Source organism: Erinaceus europaeus, chromosome 10, assembly GCF_950295315.1.
Source record: "Erinaceus europaeus chromosome 10, mEriEur2.1, whole genome shotgun sequence".
In the NCBI taxonomy this organism is placed as follows: Eukaryota; Metazoa; Chordata; class Mammalia; order Eulipotyphla; family Erinaceidae; genus Erinaceus; species Erinaceus europaeus.
The window spans coordinates 71,500,333-71,519,118 of NC_080171.1; the positions used below are offsets into that span (position 1 = coordinate 71,500,333).

General features: G+C 43.6%; 1 protein-coding gene across 4 annotated transcripts in view; it reads right to left on the bottom strand.

Annotated features, from left to right (window-relative positions):
• The window catches only part of PIP5K1B (phosphatidylinositol-4-phosphate 5-kinase type 1 beta), a 361,155-nt gene that overhangs the window by 243,109 nt on the left and 99,260 nt on the right, over positions 1-18,786 (bottom strand). The window contains exon 1 of one of the 4 annotated variants that reach the window (XM_060199751.1): positions 11,146-11,368. The exons of 2 other annotated variants lie outside the window; for them this stretch is intronic. The gene's annotated coding sequence lies outside the window, so the exon portion shown is untranslated. Of the gene's footprint in view, positions 1-1,817; positions 1,921-11,145; positions 11,369-18,786 lie in introns of those variants that run through there. One more of the 4 variants, XM_060199752.1, reaches the window with a different exon arrangement.

An 18,786-nucleotide genomic window follows, 5' to 3' on the forward strand; every position in this document is an offset into this window, starting at 1 on the left:
TCCATCCCAGCTTGGAAACGAACTTCTCAAAACAGAAACAAAGGTTCACAGCCAAAGTGAGGCAAAGTGAGGCAAAGAGAGGCCCCAGGAGGCTGGGAAGCTGAATCGGGCAGTCTGACCACTACTCTGTCACCACTCTGCCATCAGAGGAGAGGGTGCTGGGGGTGGGGGTGGAGGAGGAGGGATTGAGTGGGGCCACATCCAAGCTACTGACCAGTCCTTGCTAGGATGCTTTCTCCTCAGCAGAGAAGCCTGTAGCTGTTGGGATTTCAACCCCTACAGAGCTCACATGAGTGGTATGTGTGTTCTGAAGATCTTCCTCTTACTTTTAAAAATTCTTTTTATTAGTAGGGAATGGACAGAGCCCATCTTCCAGGCCCAAGATTATGAGTGGGCGACATAGCAGTCACGCCATTCCCCCCTGGGACAAAGTTTGGACCTATGAGAGCTCGCATCAGGAGCAGCCATTCTCAGCAGAGGGAGGGAGCATTGGGAGGCAGAGAGGCTCTGTCCTTGCTCTGCTTCTGGACTTTTTTTTTAATGCTTTATTTTTCTTACATTTGAATATTTGCTTCCCTTTTCCAACTATTTATCCAAGTGAAACTGAGCACTCTATGCATTTCAGTCAACACTACAGAGAAGGAGGCCAGTAGAGAACCCCCCTTTTTTTTTTAATTGCCACAACAGTTTTCAATGGGGCTTGGTGCAGGCACTATGAATCCACTGCTTCTGGTGGCCATTTTTCTGCCCCCCCCCATTTTATTCAACAGGACAGAGAGAAATTGAGAGAGATGGGGACACAGAGAAGAAAAGAGAAAGCGTACTGCTTCACCACTTGTACCATTTCTCCCATGCAGGTAGGGAGTGGGGGCTTGAACCTGGGTTCTTGCGCATGGTAATGTGTATATTCAGCCTGTTGCACCATTGCCCAGCCCCCAAATCTGGACTTGCAGTCACACACAGATGCTCAGGTGACTTCCTGTTACTGTTGTCTCTGAGGTGTAGTCCTGAGAGGACTCTGTGTACAGCGGGCTCTGAGGTCCTGGGTGACCTGAAGAATTACCTCCTCTTCCTCACTGAGGCCCAGAACTCTGCCCTTGGCTACCCCACATGGTCAACACCATCGTTTGCTTTCTTCAAGTCCCCGTATTGCTGTTCTTTATTAACAGAAACTGGATCTTGTTTGGTGAAGCTACATGCCCAGTAAAAACAAAACAAACAAACAACAACAACAAAAAATAACTTCTATTCCTACCAGACTTTCTTCCTAATCCTTCCCTTCAACTGCCACTAGGGTTATGGACTGGGCTCTGTGCCAGCACTATGAATCCACTGCTTCTGGCAGCCACTTTTTCTTTATGCCCTTTATTGTTATGATTTTTTATTAGATAGCACAAAGAGAAATTGAGATGAAGGGGGGAGAAAGAGATAGTTCTAGACATGAAGCATCCCCCCTTATAAGTGAGGAGTGGAGGCTTGAACCCGGGTCCTTCCACAGAGTAACTGGATGCACCACTGCCTGGCTCCTCCCACCAGACTCTCATGACTGAGACTCCCAGGTCCCAGGTTCAACCCCTGGCACCAGCATATGCTGGAGCTAAGCAGTGCTCTGGTCTCTGTCTCTGTCAAAAGAAATAGATAAATAAATCTCCAAATAGAGAGGCTTCTTTTCTTCCCACTAGCAGCCCCTGCAAGATAAGAACCTCTATGCAAAGTACTGAAACATTGAGACAGACACTGAAAATTTAATGAACACATACACACGAGGACTTCTAGTAGACTATCACAAAGTTGGGGAGAGTGGCCAGAAAGCTTACCATCTAGAAACATTTATAGCCCATCCTTCAGAGTTTCTTCCAGAGTTTTCTGTGATGCTCACATCCTGACACTGCTCCATTTCCTCACTGCTTCTCAAATGCCAGAAGAGCAGGAACAAACTGAGACCCTCTGGAGCAAACCTATGTCAGTCCCTCCATCAGGATTCCACATGACATTCGGCACAAGATAACCCTACACCAACACTGCTCTGAGTGATGACAACTTCCACCATTAGTTGGGTTTCTCTTGGGATAAACAGTCCTTTCCCTTCACACCCTCCTAGGCTTTTTTTCTGTGACACTGCAGTCCACACAGTGACCTTAATGTTAAGCCAAAACATAATTCTGGCTTTTTAATGTAATGTCTGGATGAGATCAACCCACTTTGGCAAAGACTTTTAATCAAGTAGAATATTGTGTTCACAGGAATCACTCTTAATCTCATTAAACTATTTCAGTTCCTTTGGCTTTGGCAGGTGCGGGGTGGGAGGGTGGGGAGTGGGGTAGGCTGGGAGATCTTTAACTTGCAGAGTCGGGATATAACCAAACACATAACCCTGGCAGGCTCACCCATGGTGCTCATGTCTTAATGCTGAGCACATCCTCTTTTCTCTGTATCCACGACTGTTCCCTGGAAAGAAATCCAGGAAGGTGGAGCACTGTTGTGATTAGCGATCTAGCAGGGGAACCATATGCCCTTTTGCAAGCCCTAATCCTGCTAAGGCTCCTGAGAAGTCAGGATTTCATCCTGCCTAGGCTTGCCCTCTCCCCTTGGAGCCCTGAAGGCCATCAGCTCAGGCATGCACCAGCTCCCACCCCTATGACTCCTTTGAGAAGGCCGACAGAGGAGCCAGGGAACTGTGACACAGTCTACTACCCATGTGGGAGCCACAGATACTGAAGGAGAGGACCCCTGGGGTGCTAGGGGAGAGTGTGACTGGGGGTGGGGGTGCTGAGCAGTCTCTTGCTTAGGGTTTAGGGGGGAAGGGAAGGAGGACAGGCAGCTCCAGAGACCATCAATCAAAAAATCTGGGTGCTTGAAGCAATTACAGCTCCAGAACTTAAGAGTGATGGAGAATTTGCAGTTAGGATGCTGAAAATCCTCACCTCCCACAACTCTAAGATGAGGGTCCCTCTTTGTCCAAATGACAAGAAACACAAGTTTTTTGAGTAAGCAAAAGTACCTGTCTCTGAAGACAGAAGTTACAACCTACGGACAGATCCCATCATGCAAAGGCAAACTCTGAATGATCAATAAAAAATGATCAATAAGTTTGGTGCCTGCCTGACTCCACTGCTCTCTGCAGCTGTTTTTGCCTTCTTTCTTTGTTTGTTGATAGAGACAGAGAGAAATGGAGAGAGAAGGGGTAGACAGAAAGGAAGAGAGACAAAGATAACTGCCAAACTTTCTTTACTACTGGTAAAGCTTCTCTCCTGTAGGTGGGAACCAGGGGCTTGAACCTGGGTCCTTGTGCATGGTAAACTGTGTGCTCAACCAAGTGTCCCACAACCTGGCCCTCTTCAACCAACATTTGTGACCACTCCTAGACATCTACTCAAAGGCCATGAGAACACTAATTCGACAGGGAGTATGCACTCCCACCTTCAGAGCTGCATTATACACAGTAGCCAAAGAGTGAATGCAGCCTAAATGCCCATTGACAGATGACTGGATAAAGAGGTTAAAGGACAGAAATTTAACAATAATCCTCTGCAATTAAAAAAATTATGAAATTAGGTCCTTTGGAACAAAAAGGAAGGAACTGGAGGTGATTGTGCTCAATAAAGTAAGAGATAAAAGACAACTGCCAGATGGTTTCATTCATTTGTGGAATCTAGAGAACTGAAATACATGGACTTGCCCACCTATCTTTAAGACTTTGTGAGAATTATGGTGACTGAAGGTTGGGGGTAGGCACAGAATGTTGGTGGTGTATGCAATGTGGAACTATCCCCCAGTAACCACTTTTTCTATTATTATTATTATTGCTGTTGTTGTCGCTAGGGTTATCACTGAGGCTCAGTTCTGGCACTACAAATGCACCAATCCCATTTTTGTTGTTGTTGCTGTTTTATTTGATAGCACAGAGAGAAACTGAGAGGGGAGGAAGAAGAAAGGAAGAAAGACATCTGCAGCACTGCTTCACTGCTCGTGAAGCTCTCCACCCCTGCACAAGGATCTGGGATCTGGCCCCCAACCCTACCTGTAGCCCGACCCGTTGGGGATGGGGGGCTAGATCCCAGATCCTTGTGCATGGTAATATGTGTGTACTCAACTGGTGCACCACCACCCTGCCCCTTATCCCCCTGTAATCTGAAATTTTTTAGAACCATCATTACTAAATTGCTAATAAAAATCAAATGATGAATTAAAAGCGAAACCAGCTGTGAGTGTGCAGGCCCACGGCTGGGTGCTGGGGGAAAGACAGGGCTGAAACTTGTAGCTCTGGTCATCCAAGTGAGGCCCACCCATGCCAGCAGGGCTTGGGCCGAGATACCACAACACAGAAGCCCACCCACCACGTGTAGCCAGGTACCTCCTTTCTCAATGGCCTGCACTGGGGCCCTCCCACCAGCCGCATCCCTGTCTCTGCTCCTCCAGAGAGGTGACAGGGGCTGCCTGAGCTTTGATACTGATGGGTCTAGGCAGCCCCTGCCCCCTGGCCTACTGTCTAATCTCTCTTTTTGTAAAATATATTTATTAATTTTATTAGAGGGTGGGGGGAGGGAGAGAGACACAACAGAGCACTGGTCACTTCTGGCTTAAGATGATGCTAGGGCAGGGGACAGGGGAGGATGATTAAACATACCAGGTTAAGCACACATAGTTCAAACTGCAAGGATTCTGGTTCAAGCCCCTGGTTCCTCACCTGCAGGGTGGTTGTTTCTCAAATGGTGAAGCAGGTCTGCAGGTGTCTGTTTTTCTCTCCCCCTATCTTCCCTTCCTCTTTCACTTTCTCTCTGTCCTTTCCAACAACAACAGCAATAATAACAACAACAACAACAACAACAACAATGGAAAAGATAGCCACCAAGAGCTGGGGATTCATGGCATAGGCACCGAGAACCAATGATAACCTTGGAGGCAAAAAAAAAAAAAAAAAGTGCAGGGGATTGAACCTGGGACTTTGTGGAGCCTCAGGCACAAGTCTTTTTGCATGACTTCTATGCTCTCCCCGCCCCATCCTTCTACTGTCTTGTTTCTGACCTCCAGAGACCCCTGATTTCTGCTCCTATCTTGAAGGGCTTGTGCACATGTGGGCCCACCTGCAGATATCACCCCCCACTTTTCATGGTCCATGGAGCAGCCTCTGGGCATGGCTCCCCCTGAGGAGGATGACTGCAGTACCGAGCCTTGGCTCTCAAAGAATCCTGAGCCCCAGTCTGGCTAAGGACTCTGGAATTTGGACACCTGATTCCACGGAATGTGGCCAAGAACTAGGTGGACATGGGCTCAGTGTGGGCTCACCCCACACTTTCTCAGACTTACTGATCCCTAGAGAAGGGGTATAGTCAGTGTGCATCCACTTCAAGCAGGAGATCTAGGTGGGGGAGGGGGGGTCCTGGGAAGCAACACTCTTGCCTAAATTTAAAGGCAGTCCCTCCTGGGAGACAGCAGGATGGTCATGCAGGCAGTGAGCTATAGAGCCGGGCCTGGAGAGGTGAGTTCACGTTGGGCAGGGAAACAGGAAGGGGGGCACACTGCCTGGGTTCTTCACATTGATACAACAGCTTTCAAAAACTGCAACACAGGAGTGATCAAAATAAAGAAATCCAGGCTGGAGAGACAGCATAATAATTCTACAAAAGACTTTCATGCTCCCACATCTATAGACATCTAATCTTTGACAAAGGTGCCTAGACTATTAAAGGGGGAAAGGAGAGTCTCTTCAATAAATGGTGTTGGAAAAACTGGGTTGAAACATGCAAAAGAATGAAACTGAACCACTGTATTTCACCAAACACAAAAGTAAATTCCATTTTGTTTTGTTATGTACTGTTATGTGGAAAACTGAGAAATGGTATGCATGTACAAACTATTATATTTACTGGAAAACGTAAAAAAAAAGAACATGGATGTTAGACCAGAAACTATCAAATACTTAGAGAAAAATATTGGCAGAACTCTTTTCTGTCTAAATTTTAAAGGCATCATCAATAATACAAATCCAATTACAAAGAAGACTAAAACAAAAATAAACCAATGGTACAACACCAAATTAAAAAACTTCTGCACAGCAAAAGAAACCACAACCCAAACAAAGAAACCTCCTTCGAGATGGGAGAAGATCTTTACATGCCATACATCAGACAAAGAGGCTAATAAACAAAATATATAAAGAACTCACCAGACTCAGCAACAAGAAAACAAATGACCCGATCCAAAAATGGGGAGAGGATCTGAACAGAATATTCACCATAGAAGAGATCCACAAGGCCAACAAACATATGGAAAAAAAAAAATGCTCCAAGTCGCTGTCAGAGAAATGCAAATAAAGACAACAAAGAGATACCACTTCACTCCTGTGAGAATGTCATACATCAGAAAAGGTAACAACAAATGCTGGGGAGGTTGTGGGGACAAAGGAACCCTCCCAAACTGCTGGTGGGAATGTAAGTTGGCCCAAGCCCTATGGATAGAAGTCTGGAGAACTCTCAGAAGGCTAGAAGTGGACCTAACCTATGACCCTGCAATTCTCCTGGGGATATATCCTACGTTACGAAACACACCCATCCAAAAAGGTTTGTGTACACCTGTGTTCGTAGCAGCACAATCTATAATAGCCAAAACCTTGAAGCAAACTAGGTGTCCAACAACAGATGAGTAGTTGAGTAAGGTGTGGTATATATACACAATGGAATACTACGCAGCTATTAAAAATGGTGACTTCACCGTTTTCAGCCCATCTTGGATGGAGCTTGAAGAAATCATGTTAAGTGAGATAAGTCAGAAACAAAGACGAATATGGGATGATCTCACTTATAGGTAGAAGTTGAAAAACAAGATCAGAAGGGAAAACACTAAGCAGAACTTGGACTGGAGTTGGTCTATTGCACCAAAGTAAAAGACTGGGTTTGGAGGAGGGTGCTAGTCTTGGAACATGATGGCAGAGGAGGGTCTAGTGGGGGTTGAATTGCTATGTGGAAAACTGGGAAATGTTATGCATGTACAAACAATTGTATTTTACTGTTGGCTGTAAACCATTAATCCCCCAATAAAGAAATTTAAAAAAAAAAAAAGACTTTCTGGGAGCCAGGCTGTGCCACACTAGTTGAGTGCACATGTTACAATGCAATGACCTGGGTTCAAGCCCCTGGTCCCCACATGCAGGGGAATGCTTCATGAGTGGTGAAGCAGTGCTGCAGGTGTCTCTCTGTCTCTTTCCCTCTCTACCTCCCTATTCCTCTCCATTTGTGGCTGTCTCGATTCAATAAATAAAAATAATTTAAAAATAAAAAAGAGAGACTTTCATGCCTGAGCCCCTGAGGTGCCAAGTTTAGTCCCTAGCATCACCAGAAGCAGAGCTGAGCAGTGCTCTGGTGTGTCTCTTTCTCTCTTTGCCTGTCTCTTATTAAAATAAATAAAATACTTTTAAAAGGTGTGGGGGCAGGGAGAAGAATGTAAAGATAAAAAAGAAAGAAAGAAAAAAGGAAACCTATTCAGGTTTAGACCCTTGTATAAAGTCTCTTAATTCCTCCCTCTTGCACTTAAATTCAAATTCAAACTCCTGTTCCTAGGCTGTAAGAACTGTAAGTTCTGCTGCCCACTGTGTTCTTCAACCTTCTTGCTCACTGATGCCCTTCTCACTCACCAGGTGGCCTTCGCACCCACCAGGTGGCCTTCGCACCCACCAGGCTTATTTCAGATCTGCATACATAGCAAGCTCTATCTTGCTCAAGGGCTCCACACCTGTAACCCCATCTGAAGCAGCTTTCTCTGGCCCCTCTAATCAAAGGAGGCACTTCCCTGCAGGTCAGTCTCTGTTAATCTCACTTACTCATTTCCTTCCCAACTCTCCTTGCAGTTAGTGGTGACCTCCTTCTCTCCTTCCTCCTCTCGCTTTGCCATCACTACAATATGAAGCATATGAAGCCAGGATTGGTGTGGCTATTAGATACCACAGGTTACACTTTTCAAAAAGGCCCAGTGCCCAACCAATAGCAGGCACTCCAGAAATATTTACTAAGTGAACAATGTTATAGCCATGGAAGAAATATATCCCAACAACCACCTCCCAAGATATGAGTTCCCTACACTTATACGAAGTTCATGCTCATGTAATAAGCTCATGATTAATGAAAGAAATATTATATTTTGAGGAAGTCTTATTCAAATCTGGCTATCAATAGATTTTCTTCATACTAGATGTTAAATGACACATCATAGAGAAGTCTTGAAAATATGGATATAAATTTATGTATTTTTGTTGGATAGGATAAAGATAAGTTGATAGGGGAGAGAGATGGGGTGTGGGGGGAAGAGACCAGTAGTCCTGCTTCACCAGGAACACCCCACCCCTCCCACCCCCCGTGTAGGTGGGGAGCAAAGATTTGAACTCAGGTCTTTCTGTGAGGTGACATGCGTGTTCAACCAGTTGTGCCAACAACTGACCCCAAATTTATTTTAAAAGTCATGGTAGGGGCTAGGCAGTGCTACATCCATAGAGCTCAACGAATACTCAAGGAACTGGATTCAAGCCCCCTGCAAGTGCAGGGAGGAGCTTCAGAACAGAAAAAGAGTGCTGTGGGTATCTGTCTCCCCTTTCTACCTTCCCCTTCCTGTCCCTTCCCCACACATACTCCAGCCTTTCTTCCACTGAAATGACAGGAATATAATAACTGACCTCCAGGCAGGCCCATGATCCCAGAAACACAGGCCAGTTAAAGCCACAGATGGGAATGTCCAGCCCATAGGCTCTACACAGCCTGTGAAATCATTTGCTCTGATTCTGCCAAGGCAACTAGAGTTTTCTTCCGAGCAACATTAAGTACTAGTTTTCAAGTTGATAATTTCATGTGGCCTTCAAATGATGTTATAAATACCCAAAGGGGGGGGGGAGCTGGGTTAAGCACACACAGTGTGAAATGCAAAGATCAACACAAGGATCCCGGTTCGAGTCCCTGGCTCCTCACCTGCGGGGGGAGGAGGCAGTCACTTCACAAGCAGTGAAACAGGTCTGCAGGTGTCTATTTTTCTCTCCCCCTCTCTATCTTCCCCATCTCTCTCAATTTCTCTCTGTCCTATCCAACAACAATAACAGCAACAACAATGGAAAAAAAAGATGGCCACCAGGAGCAGTGGGTTCATAGTGCAGGCACAGAGCCCCAGTAATAACCCTGGAGACAATAAATAAATACAAACATACATACCCAAAGAGTCCTTGTCAGAAAAAAAAAAAAATCCCCAACCCTGGCTAGACTCAGAAATGAAGCTCTCTAAGCTTCCCTTTCCTTGAGGCCATATCAAAACTCTGTCTAAATCAAATGAGAAAAGGTTATCTTAGCTTCATTAAAAAATCCAAAGTACTAATCATTTTCAGAGCACACATTTTTATTTCCCCAGTCACACATCCATTACACTCATTAAATCACTCGAAACTTCCTAGGAAGGAAATGGTAGAAAACGGACAGGCCTGAATTGAAATGACCATGCCAGCTACTTTATATTGGCAAGTCCAGTACAAACTTGGGTCTGCATACTTTATGTGTGCTTCAGTACACTGTCTGTGAGGGAAAAAATATAAGGAATATCCTAGAGCCCAAAATAAGCAGTTAACTACAAAATGGTATAGTCAGAAAGGGTAAGACAATGCACATAAATATTAGCACATTCACTGTGTAAAGCAAAGAGAGACATAAGGGAAGACAGTTTACAGAACTGACTATTCAGTATGGGGTGGGGTGGTGTGTGTGGTATGTGTATGTATGTGTGGGTGTGTTACAGTGCATATGTATACTTAATAGAGAAAAGGCCTCAAGCAACATACACGGGGATCTAAACAGTGACATCTCAATGAAATATATGACTTCTTGCTTATTGAACTTTCAAAAGTTCCAAAATGAAACCTCATTGCGTTTTACCATTAAAAGTATAATTTGAGGGGCTTGGTGTTGGTGCACCTGGTTGAGCACACATGTTACCATACCCAGGTTCAAATCCCTGGTCCCCAGCGGCAGGGGGAAAAGCTTCACAATGTGGTGAAGCAGGTCTATGGGTTCCCCTTCTCCTTCTTTCCCCTTCTTTCTCAATTTTTCTTTATCAAATAAATAAATAAATAAATAAATAAATGTTTTTAAGTGTAATTTGTTTTAGCCTAGTTCTTTCCTTTTAATCTATACTGACATTGAAATACAAATGTCACTAACAGTTTCCTCTCTTAATTCTACAGAACTAACTGCATTAAAATTGAAACAGATTTCTGGGAATTCTGGGCTGTAGACAAGTGAATAAGAGCTATTTTCACAAGTGTTAGGAAACCTAAAGGGAAGTCTATGGACTTCATGTTCCATCCAAGTTGCAAAACCACTTCCCCGGCCTGCATGTTCTAAGACTTGGAGTCTGGCAGATTTCCTGAAGCCTCTAACACTAAATGGCATGCAACAATGAAACTCATTACGACAAACATATCAAGGTTGCCCATGAGCAAACATCCCACATTTCCTAAGCACCATCTATCACCATTCATCAACACTCACCGAGTTCTTTCTAGAGATAAGAATTGGCATTTGGAAAGATATACAGATACATAAAGCCATTGTCCTGTTTCTTTCAGGAAATCTGTTGTCCAGATAGGCCTTTACTTAATACTATACCACTATAAGTTTCCATTTATTCAACTTATCATTTTTCTGGTAAACGATTTTACAAGCTTTATTGTTCCCTCTAATCTTTACTGCTTATGCATTAAGAATTCTTCCCATTCAACAGGTGACAAATTGATCAAGCCCAAGTTGAATGCACACAATGCAGTTTATAAGAACCCAGGTTCAAGTCCCCGGACCCCACCTGCAAGGGGGAAGCTTCTAAGTGGAGCAGTGTTGGAGGTCTGTCTGTCTGTCTATCTTGCCCCCCCCCAACTTCTGTCTCTATCCAAAAAAAATCAACCTGCAGCTAAATTAAGCTTAATCTGCCTAAAACCAACAAACTGGGAAGATGGCTGAGTCACAGCATGGCAGAATGCAGCTGTAGCAGCAAAGAGTGGCTGAACTTTTCACCAGGACACACATCAACCACCACTGCAAACACATCCACACCACCACCGAAAGTTAAAGAAAAAAGGTCTACAGTCAGTAGGCAATGCAATGATTCAGAAGAAGCCAACAGTACCTAGTGGAGGGAGACACAGAGAAGAGTCCATGGGGTGAGCAGTACTTGGAGTCTTGGGAGAGACAAACGCAGCATCAGGAGAAAGACAGGATTCCAAGAGAAGGCTCTTCCCTCCTGAGTACAAATATGGTTTGGGTGTCCCTGAATCTCCTTCTACAATGGCCTGGGGCAGACTGTCCAACCTACAAGAATGAACCTGACAATAGTTGAGGACTGGAATGGAACTGCAGCGATTCAGAATGAAGATAGTCTTTTATCTTTCTCGTCATCACTGCCCCCACCATGCACACAGGTTAGCAGTACACTTGAAAAGGAGTAAGTGGAAAAAGAAAAAAAAGCATTTCTAAATAAAGCCCAAGAGGACAATGAACTATTTTAAAAATTTCACAGCAATCACTGAAGAGGAAAATGTCTCTGGGTTAAGAAACTAGGCCAGGTTTACAGGAGTAATTGTGTCACGGGAATGGAACTAAATTTCATTTATGTGGGAGGTGGGGAGGAGCCATCAAGAGCATAGGTGATAAGGGAATAAAATGAGCCAGACAGATTTATGAAGGGAGAGAATCAACAAGCCTTGTTTCCTCCATACATGGAGTAAAAACATTTACTTATAGAATTTTCCCAACAATAACTCTTTCTCCGCCCCCATTTGATCAGTATCTTTCTTTGCAAACAATAGTCACATATATGTAAAGACTATTTCCTACAAATCCCTAAATGATGAGGGATGAGCTTTCTAGTTCTTCCTTCCCACATCAAGGACTTTAACTCTAACTCATTCTCTTTCTTCAGTCATCGGGCTATCTCCAATTCTGCTTAACCTATTCACTCTGGTTTTAAAAATATTTATTTTATTCAATGAAAGATGTAGGGAGTCAGGCAGTAGTGCAGTGGGTTAAGCGCATGTGGCACAAAGCGCAAGGACTATGTAAGGATCCCAGTACAAGCCCGGGCTCCCCACCTGCAGGGGAGTCGCTTCACAAATGGTAAAGGAAGTCTGCAGGTGTCTCTCTTTCTCTCACCCTCTCTGTCTTCCCCTCCTCTCTCCATATCTCTCTATCCTATCCAACACAGATGACATCAACAACAATAACTACAACAATAAAAAAAGAGAGAGAGATGTAGAGCGAGGGGTGGGGGAAGGGGGTGGATGGAGAGAGAATGTAGGGACTCAGACTCCAGAACACTGTTCAGTTCTGGCTCATGGTAATTGAATTTGGGACCTCAGTGCCTCAGGCATGGGAGTCTTTTTGCAGAACCCTTATGTTATCTTCCTAGTCCCCTATTCCCTCTTAGAATCCAGTGACTGATCAGGCTTCTGCCCATACTAGGTCATAGAATACTCTCAGCAAGGTGATCTATAAGATACACGTAACTAATCCAGTGCTCAGTGTTAGCCCTCAACATCTCTGTCAGATCAGCTGAGGTCAAGTCGATACTAACAATCATGAATTTTCTTGTGTATAGATAAAATTGTTAAGTGAGAAGGATCCATTAAATAAAAATAAATAAATGGACAAAGCTTTATTCACATACCTACAAGGACACCACACTCTTGGATTTCCAGGCTCAATTTCCCTTCATGTTCCAATTCAATGACTCTTAATGTTACAGACTGTCCCCAGGGTTCTGTTCTATTCTTCCATCTTGTAGAGATGTTTTCATGAACATCTTGAAAACCCCTGCACTCTATCTTGATTCAAGTCCAGGGTATAACACATGTGCTCCACCATGAAGTCCCAGGTTTTTGGTTTTTTGCTTTTGTTTTAAGAAATGAAGAAAGAGAGAAAAAAAGAGAGCCAAACAAGGCACTGTTTAACAATCTATGGGTATGGCCTGGGTGGTAAAATTCTGGATTACAGGCATGAGGTCCTGAGTTTGATACCTGGTATCACATGTGGCAGAATGATATTTGTGCTGTCAAAAAATTTTTTTTCTTAGAAAAAGTAATGCGTGGAGTTTTGACTTGCTTAATCTTTGCTGGACTCACATGGTACAGGAGATCCATCCCAGGCCTTTCACATTCAAGCTAAGTGCGTCACCAGTGAGTCACATCCCCACATTCCTAGCCCCCTTGACCTCAAATGCTATCATAGCCAATGGCTCCAATTCTGTAGCCCCAACCCAGTCCTCTTTCCTAATCTCTATTCAGATATCTACCTCTCTACCAGAATAGCTCATAAAGCTCATGCACTTCCATATCCAAGGCCCACTTTCCCCCATCTTACACTTACACCTGTGGCCCTCCAAACCCACTTCATTCACAGGTATCCACGTCTCAGTTCACGGTATCTCCATCCTTCCTATTGCTCAGGCCCCAGACCTTAGAATTATCCTTTTCTCTGTTTCATGGCTCTATCTTCAAAATATATTTATAATTTAAGCACTTGGGGCCAGCCAGGCAGTGGTTCACAGTATAAAAAGACCTGGGTTAAAGCCCTCAGTCCCCACCTTTATGAGTGGGTGAAACAGTGCTGCAAGTGTCTTTCTTTCCCTCTCCTGCTCCCTCTCAATTTCTGTTTTTATTGAAGAAATAATAGAATGTAACCACTTGTCCCACCTCCACTGCTGCCACCCTCATCCAAGTCACCATCACCTTTTCCAAGGATTGTTGAAGAGCCTCCTAACTGCTCCCCTCCCTTCCATTTCTCCCCTTCACTGTCAATTGGCAAAATAAGAACAATTATTTTGAGCCCAGAATCAGATCTTGATACTTGTATGTGTAAACCCCTGCAATGGCTCTCAGTCTCATAATCGAAGCCATCACCATGCAGTGACACACAATGCTATTGTGTGCAACTATCTCCAAGCTCACCCACCCCTCCAATTAATTATCTTTCCCTTAGACAATTCTGCTCCAGCCACCCTGATTTCCTTGCAGCTCCTCACTTAATCTATTGTGCAAAGGACTTATCTATTCTACTGTCACCCCTCTACCCACCCATTAGGAAGTCAGAGCAACACATGCTCCACAAGGGCAGGTCTATGCATTCAGTGTGCTGATGTACCCTCAGAGATTACCTCAGAGATAGTAGGTGCTTGAGTCCAGACTTGTTACTCAATAAATTTCTAGTCTATCAGCAAATTATAAAAAGTCCAGTCACGTGACTGAGGTTGTTCTACTAAGAACCTTCTTACATGGCTGTGCCATTCATTCAGCAATGGTCCACTCAGTGTTCCCATGAGTAAACGCAATGTGCTGTGAATCAGGCATTAAGGACAGAAGTAAAGGTGGAAGGTTTGCTTTTACGCAGGCAAAGAGTAAGAAACCACACAAATGCAATTAAGTCTGTTAAATACCTCCAACAAAGGAAGTCTTGGGTATAACTGGCTCGCAAAAAAGCCACTGGACAGACCAAGACTGGAGAGGTCACCAAGGAAAAATATTCTTGAAATGTGTAACACCTCTCCCCATCCCTATCTCTGTCTCTCCCTCTCATGCTCTCTCTCAGTCCAGGCTAACGTACTAGGGCTTCATTAAGGACAGAAGGCTGGCAAGAACAACAGAGGAAGAAGGAAGAGAAAACAGAGCTGGTCAAAGCAAGGATGATATAAAGGAGCATCTAGAATTCTTAGGGAGACCCCAGGAAGCTCAGTTCAGGGGGGTATGTGAAAAAGAGTTCTTTCATTCACACTTCATAGTTTGACTTAATCCTGAAGTTAAGGGGAAGAGGGAGTCATTTAGATTGCATTTCACATTAGCATTTTAGAGACTTTTGATAGAAAGCAGCATGGCAAAAATGCTGGAGAAATGGGGACTGGAGGGAAAAAAAAGGTAAATGGGCATAGAACCTTAGTTCAGAGCCAAAAACCTAGTATAAATTGGTAACATACAGAGCTCCAAGGGGGCTGGGTGGTGGCACACCTGGTTGAGTGCACAGGTTACAATGCACAAGGACCTGGGTTCGAGCCCACAGCCCACACCTGCAGCAGGAAAGCTTTGCAATTGGTAAAGCAGTGCTGCAGGTGTTTCTCTGTCTCTCTCCCTCTCTATAACCCCCTTTTGTCTTGATTTCTGGCTGTCTCTATCCAATAAATAAATAAAGGTAATTTTAAAAAATTTAAAGAGAGAGCTCCAAGAATTTGAATTCCTGATTCAAAGTGGCCTGCTAATTCTCATGTCAATTATTATTATTTTTTCCCCGTAAGATTCAGAGTAGGGGGGGTCATGTGGTAGCACACCTGGCTGAGTGGACACACTACAGTGCACAAGAACCCAAATTCAAGTCTCTGGTCCCTGGTCCCCACCTGCAGGGGGAAAGCCTCATGACTGGTGAAGCATGTCTGTCTTCCTCTCTATCTCCCACTTCCCTCTCAATTTCTGTCTCTAACCAATAGTAAATAAGTCAAAATATTTTTTTTAAAAAAATACTCAGAAAGGCAATTTTAAAGGAAAGAAGCTCAAAAGAATTCTTAGACACATCCTGATAGAACTCCAAATGAAGCAGAACAACAAGTAAGCAAAGGTTCATGGAACAAACCAACCACCATCAGTGTCACTCAGCTCAACAGGGATCTCGCAATGGGAGTCCCAGAGCGTTCCGTCCATCCTCTGCTCATTCCCTCCTGAACAACTCAGCTTTTTCTCTCCAAAAATCACCAACACTCAATAGCTACTTGGAACTCGGCATTCCAATAAATCCTTCTGGCACTGAAGCAGCCAAGTCATTCTTTGTCCTTAAAAGCAAGAATTTGGCCATTTGAGTTTGCAGCGACATGAGAGGTCCCTCAAGTGTCTTTCACAATGTCTTACTGGTCAGGCCTTAAATGAGAGTTTGATTTGGAAGGCCATAATAGGCAATTGGAAAAGCTTCTAAATGATGTCTGGTTTTGGCACTGAAAGCAATGGATTTGCATTTCTCTGCTTTTAGTCACAATGCCTCAGGATTTACTAATGAGCATTTTTCACATCTTCCCAGGTATTTACTCCAGAGGTTGAAAAAGAAGTATAAACCAGACTAGAAGATCAAAGTGTGAGTATCAAATACTTTTTTCTCTTTTAGAACAGCACCTGGGATTTCTCTCTCTCTCTCTCTCTCTCTCTCTCTCTCTCTCTCTCTCTCTGTGTGTGTGTGTGTGTGTGTGTGTGTGTGTGTGTGTGTGTGTGTGTATTTCTGTTATGAGAGCAAATTGAAAGAGACCAGAGCTTGGTCATCTGCTCTTCTGGGCAATGAACTTCGGCCTCATGCATGCACTCTACCCATCAAGTCACCTCCCCAGCCACTGGGTTTAGAAAGCTAGTGGAGAACCAGAGAACCAAACACTCTTCCCAAGTGTGTGTGTGTGTGTGTGTGTGTGTGTGTGTGTGTGTGTGTGTGTGTGTGTGTGTGTAACAAAGAAAAGTAAGGAGAAAAAAATGGGAGGAAAACAAACAGAGCTAAATACAGCTCCAAATATACAAAGTAAGGCACATAAAGCCTTACTACAGATATGAAACCTGCATATACAGCAGGATATGTACATTTGATTTTACATGCACACAATTTGAGTTATTTGGTGCCAATTCTTAAAGTTTTCAAAAGTGATGTTTCCTTCCTAGGTCCTTCCACTAACCAGTGAGGTAGCTTTTCATAATGTTAAGGGGGAAAAAAGTTTCTGGCAGAGGTGACAGAATAAAATGTAATGAACAGTGCTCTGGTCTCTCTATACCTCTCTCATCAAAATAAAATCTTTTTCAGTTTTTCATAGACTGCTCAATGATTCTGAATTTAAGCCTCTATTCTCTGGGAAGTTTTTTTTTTCTTCTTCTTTTTTTCCCCTGTTTTGTTGTTTGTTTTTTGATAAAGAAGGTGAGTTTGTTGATACTTAGGTTAATAAAAAGGCTTGTATAGTTCCAGATATTACTATGATTCTATCCTGACTTCTCTGGGTAGACGACCTCACCAATCTGTCCTGGAACTCACCTCTCCAGAGCCCTACCAGGGAAAGCAAGAAATAGTTTGGGGGTATGGATCAACTAGCCAATGTCTAGATCCAGTAGAGAAGCAGTTATAGAGGCCAGAACTCCTACCTTTGCACTGCAAAAAGATATCTAAACCATTCTCCTGGAGGGGTAAGTGATAGTGGAAGATAACCAAGAGGGTTATAAACCCCCATTTCATCAGAACTAGAAGCATTTGTCAACAGGAACCTTGTCTCTATACCATCACTAAAAGGGAAGAGAACCTGAAAAACATCAGAGGAAGCCAGACACTATTTCTCACACCTGAGAGAGAGAAGAGGAAAATAGTAAGGAGACTTGGAAGTGGTATCAGGTGTAGGTATGACTTAGAAAGGAAGTGAAAACAGTGTCATAAGGAAAAAATGGGCAAAACAAACAAAAAACACAGATATAAAGTGGCCCATATATTTGACTTTGGGAGAACTATTGCAGTTTCTGCTCCAGGGGGGTGGGGACACAGAACTCTGGTAGTGGAAATGCTGTGGAATTGTATCCCTATTATCTTATAATTTTGTAAATCAATAAAAATAAAGTCATGTATTACTCATATGGCTACTTTTTCTCTTAAAAGTGATGCATTTCAGATTAACAGATTTTTTGGGTGGGGAAATCAAAACAGTTCCTTCTTTGTTACTGAGTAATAATCTTAGGACTTTCAGGGATAGCTCACATATAGCAAAACAATTTTAAGACAAAACAATCTAAATTTTGTTTGGGGGTTGCACTATCCCAAATAGAAAGTATACTTTAAAATATGGAGGGCTGGGAGCTAGTTTGCCCAGCAGGCCCCTGCATCACATGGGTACTCCATGAGCAGAGGAGCAAGATTGTGGCCTCTCTCCTCTGTCTGCCTCCCTTTTTTAAATAAAAATGGAAAGGAGGGATGCACAGGGTTAAGCACAGATTGTGCCATGCACAAGGACCCAGGTTCTAGCCCTTGCACCCCACCTGTAGTGGGGAACACTTCTCAAGTTGTGAAGCAGGTCTACAGACCTGACTTTCTCTCTCTCTCTCTCTCTCTCTCTCTCTCTCTTCCCCTCCCCTCTCAATTTCTTTCTGTACTATCCAATAAAAAAATAGAAAAAATAATAAAGTAAAATGGAAAAATGGCCACTGGGAACAGTGGATTCATAGTGAGGGCATCAAACCCCAGTGATAACTCTGGTGGAAGAAAATAAGGGGAGAGAAAAAAGGGGGAAAAACTGGGTCCAGAAGGCTGTTCAACAGATTCATGTGTCTGTGGGGACTGGGGGTGGGAAGACAGCATAATAGTTCTGCAAAGACACTTTCATGCCTGATGCTCTAAAGTTCCATGTTCAATCCTTTGCACCACTATAAACCAGAGGTGAAAAGTGCTCTGGTAGGAAAAAACAAACAAAACCCCACCAGTATTATGTGCGAGGCCGATTTCACTTCCCAGCATATCAAAATGTGCATGTTTGTGCATGTGACCGATGCAAACAAAGCTTTTCTTTTCTGCCCTTTAATTTCTTGCCTATCACTAAAGAAAAACAATCTTCCTGATGGCTTTCACTAATCAATTAGTTATGTCTAAAAACCATTCTCTACAAAAGGCATTTCATTCAAATAGAAATGGGAGGTGGGCTGGGAAAGTGGCTCAGTGGGTACCAACCAGGCCCTGGGGTTTAATCTCTGGTGTCACATGTATGCGGAAAAGAGTAGTCATCTGTCCAATGAAT